We start from the raw sequence: 12,241 nt of genomic DNA on the forward strand, positions 1-12,241 counted from the left end.
CAGTACAACCAGCCTGGCAGGTATTTTTTGGCTGATCACTGCCGATGGCTATAGCTGCTAGCAGTGATCACTGTACTCTGCTGATGGAGAAGGCTCCCCCCGTTCTCCACCAGCAGAACACGATAGTGCTGTGGAACACTGACTGTGTTGATGGGGGAATCGAGCATTTTTCTTTCTGACAGAGGTGCTTACAATTATCAGCTTTTATTTGTGTAAAATCTTTATCCCAAGAGAAAAAAAAACTGTTTCTGTAATTGTTTGTGTAACTGATTATAAAGTGTGAGCTGGAGTTCGGCTTCAATTGTAACGGAATTTAAATATACTAGTCCATCTAACACTCCCCCCAGACTAACGATGCTGCTGTGCCTCCTGTGCTCCTCCATCCAGAGTGTTGTCTCACTAATACAGGTGTGTTACTGGACAGATCACCAGGTGAAAACAGGAAAGAAGCATAAAAAAAGTAATGCAGCCACCACATCTAATGATTGGTAAGCTGCACTATATCATATTTTTGGGTTTGGGTTTAATACCACTTTAATTTAGGAGAAATCATATTTCACTGAAGTGCATTATTAAACTTTACGTATGGCCCTACCATTCTGTTTAATGGGCTTTTACAGAGCTTAGGTTCTGTGCGTACCCTGTGCTGGAGAAAGAAAGCTCGGGGGGCTGGGCTTTGCATTCATCACATTGCATATGCAGACTGACTATGAGGCAGGGGAGATGGTGTCTATCCTGGCTGTATCACCAGTACCCAATGGTTGTGTTGGGTTTGCTATATGTGCTTGTTGTAGCATCTCTGATGTCTTCAGTGCAAGAAACATGCTTTCACTGCTTTAAAACAGAAGGCCCTTGGCAGATAGGACATCCTATTTAATATGGAAAACCTCTTCAGTGAATTCCTTGAATCAATGGAGTTGATTTACTAAAGGCAAATCGACTGTGCACTTTGCTAGTGCAGTTGTCCCAGAGCTTAGTAAATGAGGTGAAGCTTCATTTTGCAAAGAATACCCAATCACGTGCAAGGAAAATTAAAATGGAACTCCACCCAAAAGGGGAAGTTCCGGTTTAATTCATTATCCCGCGCTCCCCGTTAAGGATTGGCACCTTTTGGGAGCGTGTACCCAAATTTGACAGGTACCCACTCCCACTTTGAACTCCTAAGGCAATCGGAAACGGAAGTTGTCCTCTCCCCTCCCTCCATATAGTCTCCTGGGACACGTGACAGGTCCCAGAAGACTACAAGGCCATTCACAAAGCACAGCGCTACTCGCACATGCGCAGTGGGCACCCGGCTGTGAAGCCACAAGCTGTCACAGCCGGGTGACCACACAGAAGATGCCGGCGCCAGGAAGAGAAGACAGCCGGTGAAACCAGCCGTGGTGAGGACACCGCTGGATCCTAGGACAGGTAAGTGGTTGTATTTTAAAAGTCAGCAGCTACAGTTTTTGTAGCTGCTGACTTTTTATTTTTTCTAAATCAACTTGAACTTCGTTTTACACCCCGGTCACATCGGGTGCGACTTACCATGCAATTTGCATGCCAGACGACTTACAAATCATATTCCAAGTCGCACCCTATTGTCTGCTATTAGAGCAGTCATATCTGTGCGGTTCCGACTTGGTTGCTTTATCTAATAATAAAGTCCTCAATGACTAATTCATAGTGGTTTCAAACATTAAGGCTAGGTTCACACCATTGCAGCTTGCGGTTGATCCATTTCTGCAGTGCTTTTTGCGGTGCGTTTTGCACATGCAATGTTGCATTTTGTGGGGTTTTTTTCCAATTTGTTGCTGGGCAGAGTAAAACACAAAATGCATCAAAAAGGCGTAAAAAAGCATCAGAAATGCACTACATGCATTTCCGCAGCATCTCCATTGAAGTCTATTGAACCAAAAATACAGCGTTTTGCATTTAAAAAAGTCCCTGACCCTTTCCAAAAAATGCACGGGGTGAAAACGCGGAGATGTGAACCTGTCCCTTAGGAAATCAAGTTAAATGGACTGCTGTGTCTTTCTGTAAAACTCAATGGAAAACGCATAGGCGTGAACCCAGACTAAAGAAGAGGCATCATCAGATATGTTGATTGTCAAATTGGAGAAATAAAAGAAATTAAATAAAATATATCATTTTTAAGTGTTGAAAAAACAGTTATGTAATGATTAATACTTGCATTATGTTAGACTCAGGTTACATGTGCTGTCCATCCGTAGTCTTATTCCACAGTTGTTTTAGGAAATTGATTTATCTCCCAGATTCCTTAGAAGTGAAGGAGAGGGGGCATTCTATAGTGCCAAAATGGTTAGGCAAAAGAAATACCTTTCGTCATACCCCACATTCACCTGGACATCTAGGTTCACACCTATGCAGGTTGCATTTAAGGCGTTTCTGATTGCGTTCAGCGTTTTTACCGTGTTTTTGATGCGTTTTGTTTTTCCAATTTTTTATTTTTCTTGTTGCTAGGCAGATTTTTAATGCAAAATGCATAAAAAACGCAACAAAAAATACAACATATGCTTTTCTGCAGCGTTCCCATTGAAGTCTATAGAACCAAAAATGCAATGTTTTGCGTTAAAAAAAGTCCCTGAGCCTTTCCAAAAACCGCACCAAGTGAAAATGCGGAGATGTGAACCCGTCTCATAGGAAATCATGTTAAATGGACTGTACTGAGATTCTGCAAAACGCAAAACATGGCAGAAAACACTTAGGTGTGAACCTAGGGTGATGTAGCTTGGAACAGATTCCTTCATGTTTATGGAGTAAATTAGAAATAAAAATGTTCATTAGACTGACTGCTACAATTGACGTTGTTACTTCGCCTTTATAACTTACCCTAAGCTCACGTTAGAGGATTTGATCTCCCCCCATTCTGCCTGCGATTCTAAATAATTCTTCTAATGGCACTCCAAATGCGGTGTAATTCTACCACATTTGTCATACAAGAGCATCACACGGCAGTTGTGGCACAACGCAAGGTTGAAAATCGAGCTAAGCTTGTCGCCCAAAAAGGAGCAGAAGCTGCTATACTATGCCAAATGCACATAGGGCAGCCCATTGAGGTGAATGTGCTTCCCTATGTTTCCGCATGTAAAATGCACTTTAAAAATTGCACGAGCACTAACTCTTAGCAGGACCTAAAATCACAGGAGTAACCCGATTTTCAACTCCTCTCCCCTGGATGCATTTTATGAAAGGCCAGGTCACACTTATCCAGTTCACTAAAATGAATAACACCACAGTACACAATGCACATAATGTGTTCCTGCACTTCGCAGTAATATGTAACTTAGGCTCCAGGCACACTGGGCTTAACCACTTCCCAACTGCCCTATAGCAGATATATTGCTACAATGGGTGCGCAAAATAATGTATATATATACGTGATTTTGCATATACGGGTAGGGGGCAGACGCGCACCCTACCCACGCCGCCATTCGCGGCTGTCAATCACCAGGTCCCAGCCGGTGATTACTCGCAGGCACCTGGTTATTGCTGAGGATCTCTGTCAGGGAGGAGAACTGTATGTAAACAATACAGTTCTCCTCCCTGTCAGCTCGTACACACTGCTTTGGATGGCTCTGCACAGCACAGTCATCCAAAGCATTGTGATTACAGTGAATTACCCACACAGAGCTTTCTGTACACAGTTAACCCTTTGGTCACCCCTCATGTTAACTCCTTCCTGCCCAGTGCCATTAATACAGTGTCAATGCTTTTTTTTAGCACTGATCACTGTATTGGTGTCACTGGGGATGTCAGTGTCACCAAGTCAGTTTCCCCAGTGTCAGAATGTCCGCCGCAGTCCAGCTACAAGTCGCTGATCACCGCCATTACTAGTAAAAATAAAAATTCCAGCATCTACAGTATGTCATATGTACACGCTATAACTTTCACGTAAACCAATTAATTTACACATATTGGGATTTTTTTTAGCAAAGACATGTCGCAGAATACATTCTGGCCTATATTTATGTTGAAATTTGATTTTTAAAATTTTTTTTACTGGACATGTTTCATAGCAAAGAGTCCAAAATATCGTTTTTTTTCTCAAAATTGTCAGTCTTTTTTTTATATAGCGCAAAAAATAAAAAACACACAGGCGATCAAATACCACACATAGGCAATCAAAGCACATCATTTTCATTTGGGTGCAGCGTTGCATGACCGCACAATTGTCAGTTAAAGTAACGCAGCCCCATATTGCAAAAAATGGCCTGGGCAGGAAGGCGGGTAAATCCTCCGGAGGGCAAGTGGAAAAAATGCCAGTTTAGCATTTTTGTTTCTGCCAGAAAGCTCCAATAAAAAATGCAAACTGAAAGGGTTTTTTTTTACCTGTCTCTAAACGTTGAGCTTAAACTATGCCTCTAAACAGGGCTGCTGTTACAAACCATGGGGCCCCATACAGCCAACCTGACAAGGCCCCCCCCCCTCAAAAAAACAAAACAGAACACAGTTTACTATGCTTCAGTTATGAATGAACACCGTGAGTGATCAGTACGGATCACTCATTGTGTTCATTCAGGAAAGGAAGGGGCTGGTAAATGTGACTCATTTATACCAGACCTTTCCCCCACTCTCTATCCTGAAGGATCTTACTGTGTGCTTGCAGCTGCTCATAGGAAGGAAAAGACGGAAGCCGGCAGCACTGTGGGGGTGGGGGCACACAGGGGGTCCTGGGCTGCAGGGGGAAACATATTGTGAACAGGGAGGATGATGGGTGCTGCGGGGGGGTATTTACTGGATCTGATCCCCTGTATTACTCTCTGCAGCAGCTGAAAGCCAGCACAAGGGAGAAGAGAAGAAGCCAGCTTTCAGCTGCTGCAGAGAGAGCCATACAGGGAATCGGTTCCGGTAACTGCCCCCCCCCCCCACACACACACTGTGCCGATCACCCTCCCTGTCCATATTCAATTCACCCAGCTGCCTGGGCCCCCCTGCTGGCCTGGGCCCCATACAGGATGGCTGGTGGTACCCTGCCTCTAAATGTCCTAATGTGCATGGACACATAGTTATCCTGAGCTGCTTCTACAGGCAAGACACAAAGAATAAGTGATCATCAAGCCAGTGTGCATCCTTTACCAGCCCTCCAGCACAGTCCTTAAGCCTGGTACACACCATGAGAATATTGGAAGAATGACCGTCCGTTTTTTTTTCCATGCTAGTCTCATATCGAAAATGAAGAGATTTCTAAAGTTCTGAAAATTCTTGTAAAACAGATAACAACTTCAGAAGTGATGTGATGTATTGTTTTGTATTTCAATCTTTTGTTTCAGAGCATGCCCAGTCTTGGCCTCTCAATTTTTTATGGACGAATACTGTACTGATTATTATTATTATTATTATTATTATTATTATTACTACGAGTTTATATAGCGCCAAAGGGTTTGCTCAGCGCTGTACAATAGGGGGAAATTAAACGAAAATCGTTCATTCTGGTATGGTACAGTAAAAGTTTTCATGCTTGTCACTTTGGATATTGTTGCATGAACTGTCGTGATCGGCTCTGTGTACTAATGAACAGATTATTGTACGATCGCTTTGAGAGCGATTTTTTTGTTTTTCTATTTTCTCATCATATGTACTAGACTTTAGGCTTCCCTTTTTTGCAAGACAGTCCAGGTATTTTCATAAGTGAAAAATGCAGTAAATGTATATTTTGTTGTTTTTGTTACCCTGCCAAAAAGGTTGACAGTATTTCCATACGAACATTGAAAAGGACTAATTTTGCTACTCTCTGCTTTTGTTGTTATAAAGGAAGCATCCCACAGTACCACTTCACATCTTCTGTATGCCAGGAGCGGACTGACCATTTGGAAACTTGGGCACTGCCCGAGGGCGCGGGGTCAGTAGGGGGCCCCATGAGATGCCCCTGGTACCTTTTACATAGGCTTTTTTGAGTTTGGGCAAGGATACAGGGGCCCCATGATTCCCTATGGCCCGGGGCCCCATGAGTTGTCAGTCTGCCCCTGCTGTATGCTATAAACAATTCTCAATATCAGTTCCTATACTGTCATATACTGGGATGCTGCATGTAACCAATCACAGATCAGCATTTATCTTTTTTTTAAGCTCAGAAAGTACCTTGGTAATTTCAATCTTCTTTTAGGCTGATATAGAATGTATGGAGAATATGCGTGCCATTTAATATCATGAATCCAGAAGCCACACCCACGTTAGCCTGTTTCTGTAGCAGGAGGCATGACAAAACTCAGTCATGATACTATCCTTGGATTACATTCTTTGGATTCCTCTTCTGAGGACTTCTGGGCGAGTTCAACTGTCTGTAGATCTTGTCAGGTCAGCAAGCAATTATATTCTTTTTAGCTCCAGATTGTATTTATAATGTGTAACATTCGCATACTGATATTTACAACAGAATATTTGAGCCTCTTAAAGTTGAACTCCAGCCTTACCTTCATTTCTACTGGGTTGTACAGGCTGTCCTCTTATACTAAAATTGCTTACTCTGATTTCATTGGACGCTGTAAGCTTCTCACAGTATGCATTCAAAACTGCAGCAAGTCTGAAAGAGCCCGCCTCAGTTTTAGATTGGAGGAAGTCCTGCATCAGCTTGGCCTTTCCTTCTCAGCTTGACTGTCCCTGGCCTGCCCCTTTCAGTCATTGGATTTTAGTACTTACAGTCTTCAGTCACAATGAATCCGACTTTGGAATCGTGCGACTTCACTTGAATTGGCACGAGTTCGAAGTTGGATGTCAGTCCGACTTCAGCTGCAACTTGGAAGGTATCTGTGCGCGTTCATGCACAGTTGTGTATGTGACTTCATGCACAGTTGTGTATGCGACTTCATGCACAGCTGTCTATGCGACTTCACGCACAGTTTTCTATGCAACTTCATGCACAGTTGTCTATGCGACTTCACGCACAGTTTTCTATGCAACTTCATGCACAGTTTTCTATGCGACTTCATGCACAGTTGTCTATGCGACTTCATGCACAGTTGTCTATGCGACTTCATGCACAGTTGTCTATGCGACTTCATGCACAGCTGTCTATGCGACTTCATGCACAGCTGTCTATGCGACTTCATGCACAGCTGTCTATGCAACTTCATGCACAGCTGTCTATGCAACTTCATGCACAGCTGTCTGTGCGACTTCATGCACAGTTGTCTGTGCAACTTCATGCACAGCTGTCTATGCGACTTCATGCACAGCTGTCTATGCGACTTGCATCTGAACTTGCAAAAAGTAGTGCATGAAGTACTTTCAAAATTACTGCGACTGCATTGCGGACAATATGGGTGAGACTTGTCATGCGATTTGAAATCCTGTGTAGAAAAAATGCAACACATTCTACTTTTTTCTTTAACTGGAACGCACTGGAACTGACTGCACTAGTGTGAACTATGCCATTGGAAAGCATGTAACTTGGGTCAGCACAGTGGCTAAATGGTTAGCACTTCCGCCTGGCAGTACTAGGGTTGTTGATTTGAATCCCAACCATGGAACCACCTGCCTGGAGTTTGCATGTTCTCCCTGTGCCTTCGTGGGTTTCCTCTGGTTTCCTCCCACACTCCAAAGACACGCTGGTAGGTTAATTGTCTCCTGTCCAAACTGGCCCTAGTGTGTGTATATATGAATGTGAGTTAGGGACCTTAGATTGTACGCCCCTTGAGGGTTAGGGACTGATGTGACTGTACAATATATATGCCGTATGTGTAAACTGACAGTGCTATATAAGTACCTGAAATAATAACCTACTATCAATGCATTTTTGATGCACAAAAAAACTGCACTGGATTGCATGTGGTGTGAACTGGCCGTCAATCATGAACGCTTGGCATCACTTAGGGCAGTCTGCATGAAAATGAAGCCTGCCTAGGAATTCTTTACACTGCCCTCCTTCAAAATTACACAACTCCTTCCAAAGACAGCCTGCATCACAGCTGAAAAGTCTGGAGAGCAGTACTGAGGTAGGGTGCTGTGATATTTTCAGGAAGCACCCAGTCAGCCCCTCCCATTAGCCACAATCTGCCTGCATTGCATAGAGTAGCACAGAGACCCAGTGATGGCAGCACTGGGTTTATAATAAGTTATGTAATTAAAATAGACACAACAAAAACTCACCCAAGCTTTACTGCTAATCATAGAGATGTGGGTGGGAGGCTGGGACTCAGGCTGACCTTTCAATCCAGAATATGTAGCAAAATAGCTGGAAACTCATTTATTTCAGGTACTTATATAGTGCTGTCAATTTACATATATATATTGTACATTCACATCAGTCCCTAACCCTCAAGGGGTGTACAATCTAAGGTCCCTAACTCACATTCATACATACACATACTAGGGACAATTTAACCAGGCGCCTACCAGCATGTCTTTGGAGTGTGGGAGGAAGCTGGATTACCCAGAGGAAACCCACGCAGGCACAGGGAGAACATACAGACTCCAGGCAGGTGGTGCCATGGTTGGGATTTGAACCAATGACTCTAGTGCTGCCAGGTGGAAGTGCCAACCATTTAGCCACTGTGCTGCCCAACCCTTTAACAGGTAAATTGGGGTTTATAATCAAGGCAATTCACAAAGCATGCCTACAACACTCTTTAGAATTCCAAACTGCCTCCATGTGACAAATGTTGGTGTGATAGATATGCATGTTGGAAACCATGCGATCTAAGGTCCCTAACTCACATTCATATGTACACATACTAGGGCCAATTTAGACAGGAGCCAATTAACCTACCAGCATGTCCAGAGTACCTGGAGGAAACCCACACAGGCACAGGGAGAACATGCAAACTCCAGGCAGGTGGTTGTTGGGATTTGAACCAATGACCCTAGTACTGGCAGGCAGAAATGCTAACCATTTAGCCACTGTGCTGCCCCTCTTCATCAAAATTTCTTTATTGGCACACAGTGGAAGATATATAATCCATGAAACTGACGCATTTCAGCACCAGCCGTTTTCAAAGCTCTGAGAAAGTCTGTGTCCGAAACGCGTCAGTTCATGGAGTTTATATATTTCACTGTGTGCCAATAAGGACATTGTGATGAAGAAATGAGTTTGCGGCTATTTTGCTTTTTATATTATGTAATGAAAATCAGTTTTATTGAACATTTTCATCAGCATGTTGATGAGGAGAGAAGAAGGAACCAGGGAAGGCAGAATAAATGTCATCTTTACCAATCTCCAGACTTTCCGAAGAATGAATAAAGTCTTTGGGGATGTAGAGCTAGTTGGAGGGTACCCCTCAATTTCACTAGACCCAGACCACTAGGTGGCATTATGCAGCATCATCAGCAGTGAAATGCGTAGACAGAAGTAGGTATCTCCTCATATGAGGTAAGAGCCTTGTCTCTGGAATTCCGAGCCTTACTGCTACATGAGAAACGGGGCCCCTGCACCCCTTTAGACACGCATGCTCTTTGTTTAGCTCTTTTGGGGACTGAGGGACCAGGACCGCTAATCCCTATCACTCCCTGCGCAGCAAATCTTTGCAGAATGTTGCTATGGCAACCCCCATAACCAGACAGCCCCCTGTATTCATTAACATATAAAAGAAAATGGAAAGAAAATTACCATGAAAGCAGTAGTAAACCCAAAGATGTATTATATACAGGGGGTAACACCAGTCCTCCTGTATGGGGCCCAGGCAGCTGGGTGAATCAGATGTGGGCAGGGAGGGTGATTGGCATGGCGGGGGGCAATTGCTGGAACCGATCCCCTGTATGTCTCTCTCTGCAGCAGCTGAAAGCCGGCTTCTCCTCTCCCTCCCACTGGCTTCCAGCTGCTGCAGAGAGAGCCATACAAGGGATAAGTTCCAGTAATTGCCCCCCGCCATGCCAATCACCCTCCCTGTGCGCCATACATTTCCCCCTGCTGCCCAGGCCCCCCAGTGTGCCCCCACCCCCACAGTGCTGCCTGCTTCTCTCCTCCCCTTTCCTTCGGCAACTGCAGTCAGCAAAAGAGTCCTTCAGGATGGCGAGTGAGGGAAGGGTCCTGTAAATATGTCACATTTACCAGCCCCTTCCTTTCCTGAATGAACACATTGAGTGATCTGTACTGATCATTCATAACTGAAGCATAGCAAACTGTGTTTTGTTTTTTTGAGGGGTCCCTGTCAGGTTGGCTGTATGGGGCCCTGTGGTTTCTAACAGCAGCCCTGATTATATAGCAGCTTACCATGGGACGGCTTCATTTGTTTTCCTTTTTATGCCTTCTTTCTTCTATTTCCTCTGGTAGGTCAGTTGTTTTGCAGAAGGTATCAGTTACATGGATGAGACCAACCATTTACCAGCCACGGGTTCTTACAATCATCAGCTTTTATTTAGGAACACAAAACCTTCTAAAAAGGAAAACAAAAACTGTAACTGATTATAAAGGGTCAGCTGGAGTTTGGCATCAATTTGTGAATGTATTTAAATCTGCTAATACATCTAACACCCCCCCAGACTGACAATGCTGCTGTCCAAAAGTGCCCCCTGTGCTCCTTCCTCCAGAGTGGGGGCGGTCAAATACAGAAGTGTTACTGGCCAGGTATCAGGTGAAAACAGAAGGGGGGAGACTAAAAAGCTGCAATAGATGCCATTTCTGCTACACCCCATTCTTCATTGGAAGTCATCGTTATTGAACTGAGCCCAGAGCCCCCCACAGGGCCCCCCAGCATAGTCTCTGCTGTGATGACATGGCGTCAGCACACACAGCGCTACCTAGCGGCCGACGGGCAGCCGTGCACTTCCAGGGGGATGCCGGGGATGCCTGGCCTGGGCTCGCTGACGTTCTGGGAGTGAGAGGAGTTTCCGGAGCTGGAGATGAGTGTGCCGGGCGGCGCCGGTATATACACAGCATAGGATAGCTCTCTGGAGGAGGGGGGAGCTGCGGAATCCGGGGATGAAGGGGTGCACGGCTCCAGGAGGCAGGTATGGGGGAGACACCTACATATGGGGGACTATCACCTACCGGGCTCTATGGGATGGAGAGGGCGGGGGGCTCATAGTGTATATGGAGAAAGATCTGCCCATACATCGCCTGGACTGTATACATACACAAGGACCTGTCCATACATCACCGGGACTGTATACATACAGAAGGACCTGTCCATACATCACCGGGACTGTATACATACAGAAGGACCTGTCCATACATCGCCTGGGCTGTATACATACAGAAGGACCTGTCCATACATCGCCTGGGCTGTATACATACAGAAGGACCTGTCCATACATCGCCTGGGCTGTATACATACAGAAGGACCTGTCCATACATCGCCTGGGCTGTATACATACAGAAGGACCTGTCCATACATCGCCTGGGCTGTATACATACAGAAGGACTTGTCCATACATCGCCTGGGCTGTATACATACAGAAGGACCTGTCCATACATCGCCTGGGCTGTATACATACAGAAGGACCTGTCCATACATCGCCTGGGCTGTATACATACAGAAGGACCTGTCCATACATAGCCTGGACTGTATACATACAGAAGGACCTGTCCATACATAGCCTGGACTGTATACATACAGAAGGACCTGGCCATACATCGCCTGGGCTGTATACGTATAGAAGGACCTGTCCATACATCGCCTGGGCTATATACGTATATAAGGACCTGTCCATACATCGCCTGGACTGTATACGTATATAAGGACCTGTCCATACATCTCCAGCACTATATACGTATATAAGGACCTGTCCATACATCGCCTGGACTGTATACATACAGAAGGACCTGTCCATACATCGCCTGGGCTGTATACATACAGAAGGACCTGTCCATACATCGCCTGGGCTGTATACATACAGAAGGACCTTTCCATACATCGCCTGGACTGTATACATACAGAAGGACCTGTCCATACATCGCCTGGGCTGTATACATACAGAAGGACCTGTCCATACATCGCCTGGACTGTATACATATAGAAGGACCTGTCCATACATCGCCTGGGCTGTATACATACAGAAGGACCTTTCCATACATCGCCGGGACTGTATACGTATAGAAGGACCTGTCCCTACATCACCTGGACTGTATACATACAGAAGGACCTGTCCATACATCGCCTGGGCTGTATACATACAGAAGGACCTGTCCATACATCGCCTGGACTGTATACATATAGAAGGACCTGTCCATACATCACCGGGACTGTATACATACAGAAGGGCCTGTCCATACATCGCCTGGGCTGTATACGTATAGAAGGACCTGTCCATACATTGCCTGGGCTGTATACATACAGAAGGACCTGTCCATACATTGCCTGGGCTG

The 12,241-nt window shown here is 45.0% G+C and overlaps 1 protein-coding gene across 4 annotated transcripts in view; it reads left to right on the forward strand.

The window, feature by feature from the left end:
* SCHIP1 (schwannomin interacting protein 1) overlaps nucleotides 1-12,241 on the forward strand; it is a 504,974-nt gene that overhangs the window by 361,346 nt on the left and 131,387 nt on the right. The window contains exon 1 of one of the 4 annotated variants that reach the window (XM_089675434.1): nucleotides 10,731-10,884. The exons of 2 other annotated variants lie outside the window; for them this stretch is intronic. The gene's annotated coding sequence lies outside the window, so the exon portion shown is untranslated. Of the gene's footprint in view, nucleotides 1-10,730; nucleotides 10,885-12,241 lie in introns of those variants that run through there. One more of the 4 variants, XM_089675435.1, reaches the window with a different exon arrangement.

The sequence above is a fragment of the Staurois parvus genome, unplaced genomic scaffold, assembly GCF_062004578.1.
Source record: "Staurois parvus isolate SC_StPar_1 unplaced genomic scaffold, SC_StPar_1.0 ptg000155l, whole genome shotgun sequence".
Taxonomy (NCBI): domain Eukaryota; kingdom Metazoa; phylum Chordata; class Amphibia; order Anura; family Ranidae; genus Staurois; species Staurois parvus.